Here is a 9,479-nt window from a genome sequence, read left to right as displayed (position 1 = left end):
TGATCAACCATTTAGCATAATTAGTTTAGCTACAGGCTGCTGTTTGCCTCCATTTGATTAGCATTTAATGAGTTAAGGAAAGAAATTACCAACATATTCATATATTTAACTTGTCCCTTGTACCGTTTACCACTTAACAGATGAGTCAGTCAGCAGCAGACCCATGTCCCTCCTGACCCGTCCACTCATGAGTGAAATTAAAGCTGCAGTACGTAACTTTGATATAAATATATTTTTTTTCTGCATATTTGTTAAAACTGTCATTATGTTGTGACAGTATGGCATGAGAGGTAATCTGTGAAAAATCTATTTCCTCTGCTTTCTCCCAGTGATAGAAACAACCAGTGAGTGGCAGGAAAGTTTTAGTGCTGTCAATCACCATCTCATGTGGTGCTGCTCATCCTTCCTGCACCTCGATTTGTGTCGTGCTGCAGCTAGCATAGCACAAAACTGTGAATGCTCAGTTTAGTTAGCATAGCTACCAATGATGGCAGATAAACGGTTTCTTGCAATGATAAGTTGTTTCTCCACCATTAGCACATTTAGCAGTGAGTCAATGAGGCTAATTGACAGTGCTAGGAGCGTCCTACTAGTTCTGATTGGTTGCTTTGGTCGGAATGCTGCATTACTTTAACCAGTAATAATTCAGGAAGGAGATGGAGGAGATTGATCTTTTCACAGATTATCTGTCTCATAACAAACTGCTACAACATCGTGACATCTTTAACAATTATGGAGAAAACATATTTTATTAAAGTTACATACAGCAGCTTGAATAAAATGCTACTACATAGCATTTTTGAGAAGTCTGGATTGCTTCATGTGTATTTTGCACGTTGCTTTTGACTGTTGCTCATGGGGAGACATTTCAGTATCTAAAACTAATAGAAAAAATTTAAGCAACCTACTTCAATACTGGATGTGGACTGTTGGATGTTAAATTCATGAACAGTAAATATTGTGCTAATTATCAGAATTGAATCAAATAAAGCAAGGCAGATGCAAGCCTTTAAAATTGTGACGCTTTTTATGGGTCAAATAGACTCAAAAAACTGTAATAGCAGCTGTGCATGGGGGCCCAAACACATTTTTTGTCAGGGAGCCCATGATTCCTGGAGGCGCCCCTGATTGTAAGATAATAATAATTCTGGGATAGACAGGAAGAATGTTTGTGGATGATGTCTTACTTTCAATAGAAAAACTTTACGTGTTATGTCTGCCTTATAGAGCTTCTTCAGTGTAATATGAATAGACAGTGGGTCATACTGCCGTTAGCTTCATGCTGACCAGCAGCTGCTGCTTTAAACACGGATCAATTCTAAGACCCACCATCAGAAACGTAACTTGCATCATTTTCCAGTGCTTTTAAGGCAGCTACTCACAGGCCTGGTTTCAAGATAAACATAACCTTCATGACTCCCTGTAATTGTCTCTTGAACAGTTCAGACAAACTGGCTGAATAAACGAAGCCTCTCAATAGTGTCTCCTTGTCACTCCAGTGACAGTTACTTTAAAGGGACTGAAAAACATGTTTTTCATTCCTATTCTCAAGAAAACCTTTTTATACTTATGTTTTTCTTTTTTCTTCCTTGCTTGATCTTGGGTGACTCTGTCTTTTCTTCTCTGTGGGATAAATTGATGGCAGTGCAGGAGTTAATTGTAAAGGCATGTGTTTGCCTTCCTGATGGAGAGTGGATGTGGATCAGGATGGGGTCAATGTTCACAATGACATGTTTTTTCTCTTGGCACTGTAAACGGAGAAGAGGCCATGGGAGAGTGCTGAAATCAGGGTGAAAACAAGTTCTACCAAAGCATTTACACCTATTCCTATACAGCAGTCAATAAAAGAGAAAAATAATCTTAAACATCAGAGAGGATAACAGATCCATTGGAGCTTCACAGAAACCTAGAGTTAAGATCCAGGGGACACAAAGAGCATGTGGGCATGAATAAAGCTTTGCCTTGCAGCAAACACAGAAACAGTCTTCAAAAGTTCAATCCTTGACAATGTCTAAAACGGTCATTTATTAATTAATACACCCTCAAGAATTCAAGAATCCTGATTAACCTCTCCATAAGATGTTTACATACAAGACTTTTAACATCCCATTGATGTAAAATAAACAAACAAGGGTGGAAAATGGGGGTAAATACAACGTTGTGTAATTTTTCACCACTCCTATCAGAATACAGTTAAACTCATATTACCTTCATGGTGAAATAATTTTAGGTATTTTCCTGAAACATTGAATTCATATTCACTAGATATATAAACTTTTGAGGCTTTTATCTAAGGAATAAAAGTGATATTCTTCAAATGAAAACACCACGATGAAACCTCAGTTTCCTGCCATTGATTCATATAAGATGCAAAACTTATTGCAAACATTGATGTTACACTCTGTCACTACATTTTTTTTGTTATTTTAAAACTATATAGTTGTTGAAAATGTAACTTTCCTGTAAATCTGTAAATTGAAATTGTGGAAGAGTTTGCTCCTCTATTTCCTGACCCAAATTCAGGAACAAGAATGTTTTCACAAGGTTTTATTTGTCATGATTTTATTTTGATTCCGTCATGATGGACTTTACTAATTTTGCCCACATGCAAGAACACCACCGGAGACAAATTAACAGTAATAAAACGTTTATTTACAAAGAATAAATAATCAGATGTGGATCGGGCCATAGGACTGAATGGCCGCACCACGGCACACTGAGGAGACAATGGGGAAGATGGTGAGTTCAAGGTTGTCGGAATTCAGATGATTTGTTGGCGGTAAGTTTACTAATTTACTTGAGCTGTGTGTATCAACGGCGTGGGAGAAGCAGTGTTGGTCCTAGGGTTCTTTAAAGCCTCTGGGATTCTTTCTCCATGGGGTTTGGTGATTTGACCAGCAAGGCGGAGCGGCTGGCAGAGGAATGGTGAGCGGCATTGGAGGACGGACAGGTAGGCTTACACTTGAAGGCTGCAGTGAGTCGGTGGAACGACCGGTTGGAACTCCAAAATGGCAGGCAGAAACAACGGATACAGGTGAGTCTTGGAGCTCGGGCATCGACCATCAAGGGTTGACACTCTGGCGTCGAAATACCGGCGTTCCACCTCTCTTAAGCTGCCGGTAACAAGATGATTGATCCCCGGTGTCAGGATGACGTCTTAGAAGGAGCCCACCGCTCAGCCGCCTCTCGAACTCCATCTAGTGGGGAATAAAATGAACAGCCGCCCCAAGAAACCCCAGAACCTAACAGTGCCTCCCCCTCAACGTTCGCCACCTGGTGGCCGAGAGGAGCAGGAGGGAAGGGAGGACCGATAAGCAGAAATCATGTCGGGGTCTACAATAAAAGAACCAGGGACCCACATTCGGTCCTCCGGACCGTAGCCCTCCCAATCAATGAAGTATTGCTATCCTCTACCTCACCGACAGGAGTCCACGATCCGGCGCACAGTGTAGGCAGGATGACCCGCAATGTCTCGGGCAGGAGGTGGGGGCTCGGAAGGAGGTCTCAAGGTGCTGGACAGAACTGGTTTAACCTGAGAGACGTGGAAGATGGGATGGATGTGGAGGGTGGCCGGAAGACGAAGACGGACAGCGGACGGACTGATTGATGGTTTCTATCTCAAATGGCCCAATAAACCTGGGAGAAAGCTTTTTGGACATAGACTTCAAGGGAATATTCTGTGTGGACAACCAAACCTTCTGTCCAGGAGTGTAGGTGGGGGCAGGCATCCGTTTGCGGTCGGCAAACCTCTTATTGCTGAGGGTGGTGTTTTTGAGGGCTTCTGAGGTGAGTCTTCAAACGTTCTTACAGCGGCAGATGTGATGTTATACTGAAGTGACCGAGATGAGAGATTTGTCAGAGGAGAGTAACGGTGGTTACATTAAATACATAAGCTAAATTATGGAGACCTCGAATGGGGACAAACTGGTAGCTGCAGAGATGTGACAGTTATGAGCATATTCCACCCACTGCAAAAACTGAGCCCAATCACAGGGATTGGAGGACGTGAAACAATGGAGGGTAGACTCCAATTCCTGATTGAGTCTCTGTACCTGACCGTTTGATTGGGGATGATACCTGGACGTCAACAAAACCTTCGCACCAAGAGTTGAGCAGAACTGTTTCCAGACTTGGGAAATAAACTGAAGACCTCTGTCAGAAAGAATTTCTGCTGGAGCACCGTGTAAACGAAAAACATGTTTCACCAGGAGCTGGGCAGTCTGGAAAGCCGTAGGCAGTTTTTGAAGAGCAACCAAATGACAAGACTTGGAGAACCGGTCAATAACAGTGAGTATGGTTGTCATACCTCTGGATGGCGGGAGACCAGTGACAAAGTCCAATGCGATGTGGGACCATGGACGCCTGGGGTAGGGAGTGGTTGGAAGAGACCAGTGACGTGCGGTGAGGTTCATAGCTGGTGAGGCACCGACTTAATTGTAATCGGATTTACAAATCTAGACCCCTGCATGTTATTGTTTACATAAGGAAATTTCACGCATGCGTATGTGGTGGCATGGTGTTCCACCCTCCTCCACTCTGTGCACCGTTGATTGGTGGGCGGGCCGCTGCAGGGTGTGTGCGTCTTTGTTTCTCCCACTGTTGCTACGGTCGGCGGCTACATGTCGGCTTGTGGGTTTGGTCGACTCGTCTGCGATCGTAAGTGGCAGTTTTTCTATCCGTGGCTGAGATCATGGTTGGATTTTGGGTGCTACASCTGTCGTGCGTTTCTGCAGTGTTGCTCTGATGGCGTTGCCGGCTGCAGCTGGGGGTTGCTGCGGCGTGCGGCTTCCGTCTGGTCCTCACTTGCTGACCCGCTTTTTCCTGGGTTAGGCTGTGTTTCCACCCCTGGGTAAGCTACCTTCTATTTAGCTTTTGATTTCTTTTATCTGGATCCACCGTTAATTTGTTTTCCGTTTCAAGCAACTGATTGTTTGGAGCTGCAGCGCTTTAGACGCTCTGCTGTCTTGTCTCCCCGTTGTTTGTTTGAGCCGCTCTCAACTGAACCCGTTGTGGATTGGGCAGGCTGTGAGGGCAGGGCATTACTCCCCTGGCCCCATCAAAGGGCATTTGGAACTTAATGACGACAACAATTTATTGCGTTGTTTGAATTGTTTTTTCTTATAGTTTTGTTTTGTGATTGAAGTATTAATTGTTTTTTTATTTTTATTCATTTCTTTTTGCGTTGCATGGTTTCTTTTTGTTTGACTAATTTCTTTTGCATTACATGTTTTATTTTATTTCTTTTGGAATAATTGAACTTGTCTGTCCTTTTTCTGTTTGTGTTTATTTTGTTCCAGGGACTGAGTAGTGGGGCTGAAGCCACGTTTTTAAAAAGAAGAAATGTTTTAAAGAATTGTTTAATAAAATATTGTGCACTGATAAGTCTGTGTTCGGGTGCATCTTGTCACTTTTAAAAAGATCTCCACCTGCTGGTCACACGTACAATGCTGGAGGGCAAAAAGACTATTCTTTAACATGTGAAGCTTAGCCGCGTCACCGCTGCAGAATAATTCTGTTATCGCAATCAAACTTAGACATGTAGATATTATTAATTTCGTGCTTTGCTTAACAGCAAAGGGAGAAACCGTTAAAGTACAACTCAAAACCACGTCTTTCTCGCTCTCTGTATCAGCGCAGGTTCTGTATGGCTAGATCGCTGTAACTGTCTCTTACTCTGCAGTTGTGGAGTCACAATGTCTGGGTTCATGAGCGCCCCTAGCAATGAGGCACGAGAACTCCCTGCCTCACCTCGTATCTGTTCTCTGCCGTTTCTGATCGCTCCTCAGCACACAAAACACGTTACACACACAGTTGGTGACAATAAAAACACAGTACATTAAATACATAAGCTAAATTATGGAAAATCTGTTCATACATTAAATGTTTTTAACCATTTTATTGGCGACGTACAGACAGGAGGAGCATGCTCTCATAGAATGGCAACTGGTGCAGTTGGCGAGAGGTTGCGCAATCCCAGGTGAGGCTCAGCTCGCTGCTGCATCACCAGCTTAGCTTCTGAGCATTTGAATGGGAAAATGCGAAAATTCAGCGATTTTGAAGAAAAATAACATCAGACTTGGTTAAATTAAATGAAAAATAGGTATTTTATAGTACAAACCACTGGGTGAAAATATCTTTATAAATGATTTTATTATTATATATTATTTTTCCATGATGACAGGTGAGGCTCTGCCTCACCTGCCTCCCCTGACCGCACGTCACTGGAAGAGACCTGATGGTGCTTGATGAGTGGGTTTATTGCGAGAACCGATTGTGCAGGCCAGAACGAACTCCTTGACGTCCTTATGGACAGACAGCCACCAGAATCTGCGATTTATCAGGGCGACAGTTCCGACTCGTACCTGGGTGTGCAGAGAACTTTGAGGCATGGATCCAGTGGAGGAAACGGGCTCGAGCTGAAGAGGGTAAGTAGATCTTTCTGGTGCAGGTTCAGATTGGTGGGCCTGTTTAATAATGTCCTCCATCTCCCAGGTGACAGCTGCCACAGTGCATCTCGGAGGAAGGATACAGGCCGGGACCTTGTCCGCATCGTCAGAAACATACAGACGGTATAGAGCGTCGGGCTTTGTATTGCGAGAACTTGGGCGATAGAAAATGGAAATATTGAACCGGGAGAAAAACAGGGACCAACGGGACTGGCGTGGATTAAGTTGTCTGGCAGAGCAAAGGTGAGAGATTTTTGTGATCTGTTCAAACCAAAATGGGATGTGTAGCCCCCTCCAGCCAGTGCCTCCATTCCTCCAGCGCCAATTTAATAGCCAGCTACTCTCGGTCTCCAACATCGTAGTTGCGTTCTGGTGGTGATAATCTGCGAGAAAAGAAGGTACATGGGTGAGTTTTATGGACAGCACTGCGCCAACCCCAGAGTCGGAGGCATCGACCTCCACAATAAACTGGCGACTGGGGTCAGGTTGGACGAGGACTGGAGCTTGAGAAAGCAATGACTTACGTTTCTTGAACGCTACATCAGCAGCGGGTGTCCAGTGGAAGGTGGTCTTGGTGGATGTGAGAGCTGTTAGAGGTAAGGCTGTTTGACTGTAGTTTCGGATGAAACGACAATAAAAATTGGCGAACTCGAGGAACCTCTGCAGCTGTTTGCGTGTTTGTGGAGTTGGCCAGTCTAGAACTGCCTTGATCTTTGGTTGGCCGTACCTGTACCCAGGAAAGAAACAAAGGGTTTATGAAACTCACACTTTTCAGCTTTCACGTATAACTTGTTTTCCAGGAGTCTTTGTAGCACAAGGCGGACATGTGTCTTGTGCCAGGGACTTAGAGTAAATCAGAATGTCATCTAGATGGACAAAAACAAAGATGTTGATGAAATCTCGGAGAACGTCGTTAACTAGAGCTTGAAAGCATGCTGGAGCATTAGTTAGCCCAAATGGCATCACCAAATACTCATAATGACCAACGTCGTTTTCCACTCATCTCCTTCTTTAATGCAGAGAAGGTGACAGGCATTGCGCAGATCAAGTTTTGAGAAAATAGTGGCACCATGAACTGGCTCAAAAGCGGAAGACAAGAGAGGCAACGGATATTTATTTTTAACGATGATTTGGTTTAACCCACGGAAATTGATGCAGGGCCTGAGAGAACCATCCTTCTTTCCCACAAAAAAAAATCCAGCTCCTACTGGAGACGAGGAAGATCGAATTATACCTGCTGCCATTGACTCTTTAATGTATTTCTCCATTGTGTCTCGCTCAGGGCGAGAAATGTTGTAAAACCGGCTAGATGGTAACAGAGCTCTGGGCAGTAAGTCAAAGAAGCAGTCATAAGGGCGATGTGGTGGAAGAGAGCAGGCTTTGGTCTTACTGAAAACGGGTGTAAGATCATGATATTCAGCTGGAACGGAGGACAGGTCAGGAGGGTCAGCCGCTTGGCAGCTTGCCGGCGACGGACCTGGGAGAACAACGGAATGAAGACAGGTGGAGTGGCAGTGATTTGACCAAGACTCAATGTTTCTTTTAGACCAACAGATATGTGGATTGTGAAGCGTTAACAAGTCAAAACCCAGAACGATAGGGGCATTAGCTGAAGGAAAAACAAAAAATGAGATTTGTTCTCTGTGGTTACCAGAAATGACAAGGTGAACAGGTTTAGTCATGTGTGTGACCTGTCGCAGACGTCTTCCGATTAAGGTGGAAACCCGAAGGGGAAAAGGTAAAGGGACAGTTTCAATGGCAAGTTGTTTAACTAGCTGAGAGTCAATTAAAGAGCGTTCACAAACAGAGTCGACCATGACAGACAAAGGGGTGTTATGAGTGCCATAAATCAATTCTGTGGTAAGTAACAGGCGAGGTATATTCTTTTCATTACTCTGACCCACCAGATGCCTGACCTTTACTGGTGGGTCCTGAGGTTTAACTTCTTAGGACATTGGACGATGAAATGTCCTGAAACTCCATAGTAGAGACAAAGTCGGCCCATGACGCGCTTCTGGCGCTCCTCCGGTGATAACCGGGTGTGTCCTATCTGCATGGGCTTGGGTTCTGGCAGGTTTGGCTGAGGAGGACGTAGAGAAACGATCGGAGCAGCTCTTGTATGCAAGGATCTTTGAGATCTTTCTTTGTTTCTTGACCAAATTCTATTATCTATTCGGACTGTTAACTTTATCAATTCCTCAAGACTGTCAGGTTCATCTAATGTGGTAAGCTCGTCCTTAATTGCCTTGTTAAGGGCATGAAAATAAGCACTTTTGAGAGCTGAGTCGTTCCAGCTAGATGCTGCAGCCCTAATGCAAAAATCTATGGCGAATATGTTGGGTGCAGTTTGAAATAAGAAATGTAAAATGTGATAATACATTTTTGTGTTTATTTGATTCCTATTCAAGAGACTTTGATAAGAATGACTATATATAGGCGGCTACAGAGTATCTTTATTTCCATTTTTAGTTGGTGGCGTGCCTCTGGATTTTTTCAATTAAAACAGTGTACCTTGACTCAAAAATGGTTGAAAAACACTGACTTAAAGAGACTGAACGCAGAAATAATATTTTTTACAGGAAACTCATTTGAAAATAGCAGACCATATCAGGCTTAAGAGGAATTGGATTGGACAGAGTTTCCACTCTTAACTTTAATAATAAGGCACGAGGGGCAGTCATCCTGATCCACAAAAAAATATTGTTTACACCATCTCGGGTGACCCCCAGGGACGATTTGTGATGGTATCTGGGTCGCTGTTTAACTCTCCTGTAATTCTAGCTAGTATTTATGCCCCAAACTGGGATGATGTGGGCTTTATACATAAACTCACTTCTCTTTTCCCAGACTTAAATAGACATAGTCTTATTCTATCGGGGGACTTCAACACGGTTATGGACCCAGCTATGGACCGCTCTAGCCCTAGAAATTTAACTTGCTCTAAAATGTCTCTTGCTCTTGGTGAGTTTGCTGATAAGGCAGGTTGGGTTGACCCATGGAGGTTCTTTAATCCTAACAAAAAAGAATTCTCCT

Source organism: Poecilia reticulata, linkage group LG3, assembly GCF_000633615.1.
Source record: "Poecilia reticulata strain Guanapo linkage group LG3, Guppy_female_1.0+MT, whole genome shotgun sequence".
NCBI classification, from domain to species: domain Eukaryota; kingdom Metazoa; phylum Chordata; class Actinopteri; order Cyprinodontiformes; family Poeciliidae; genus Poecilia; species Poecilia reticulata.
Note: the sequence above shows the minus strand (reverse complement) of the source record.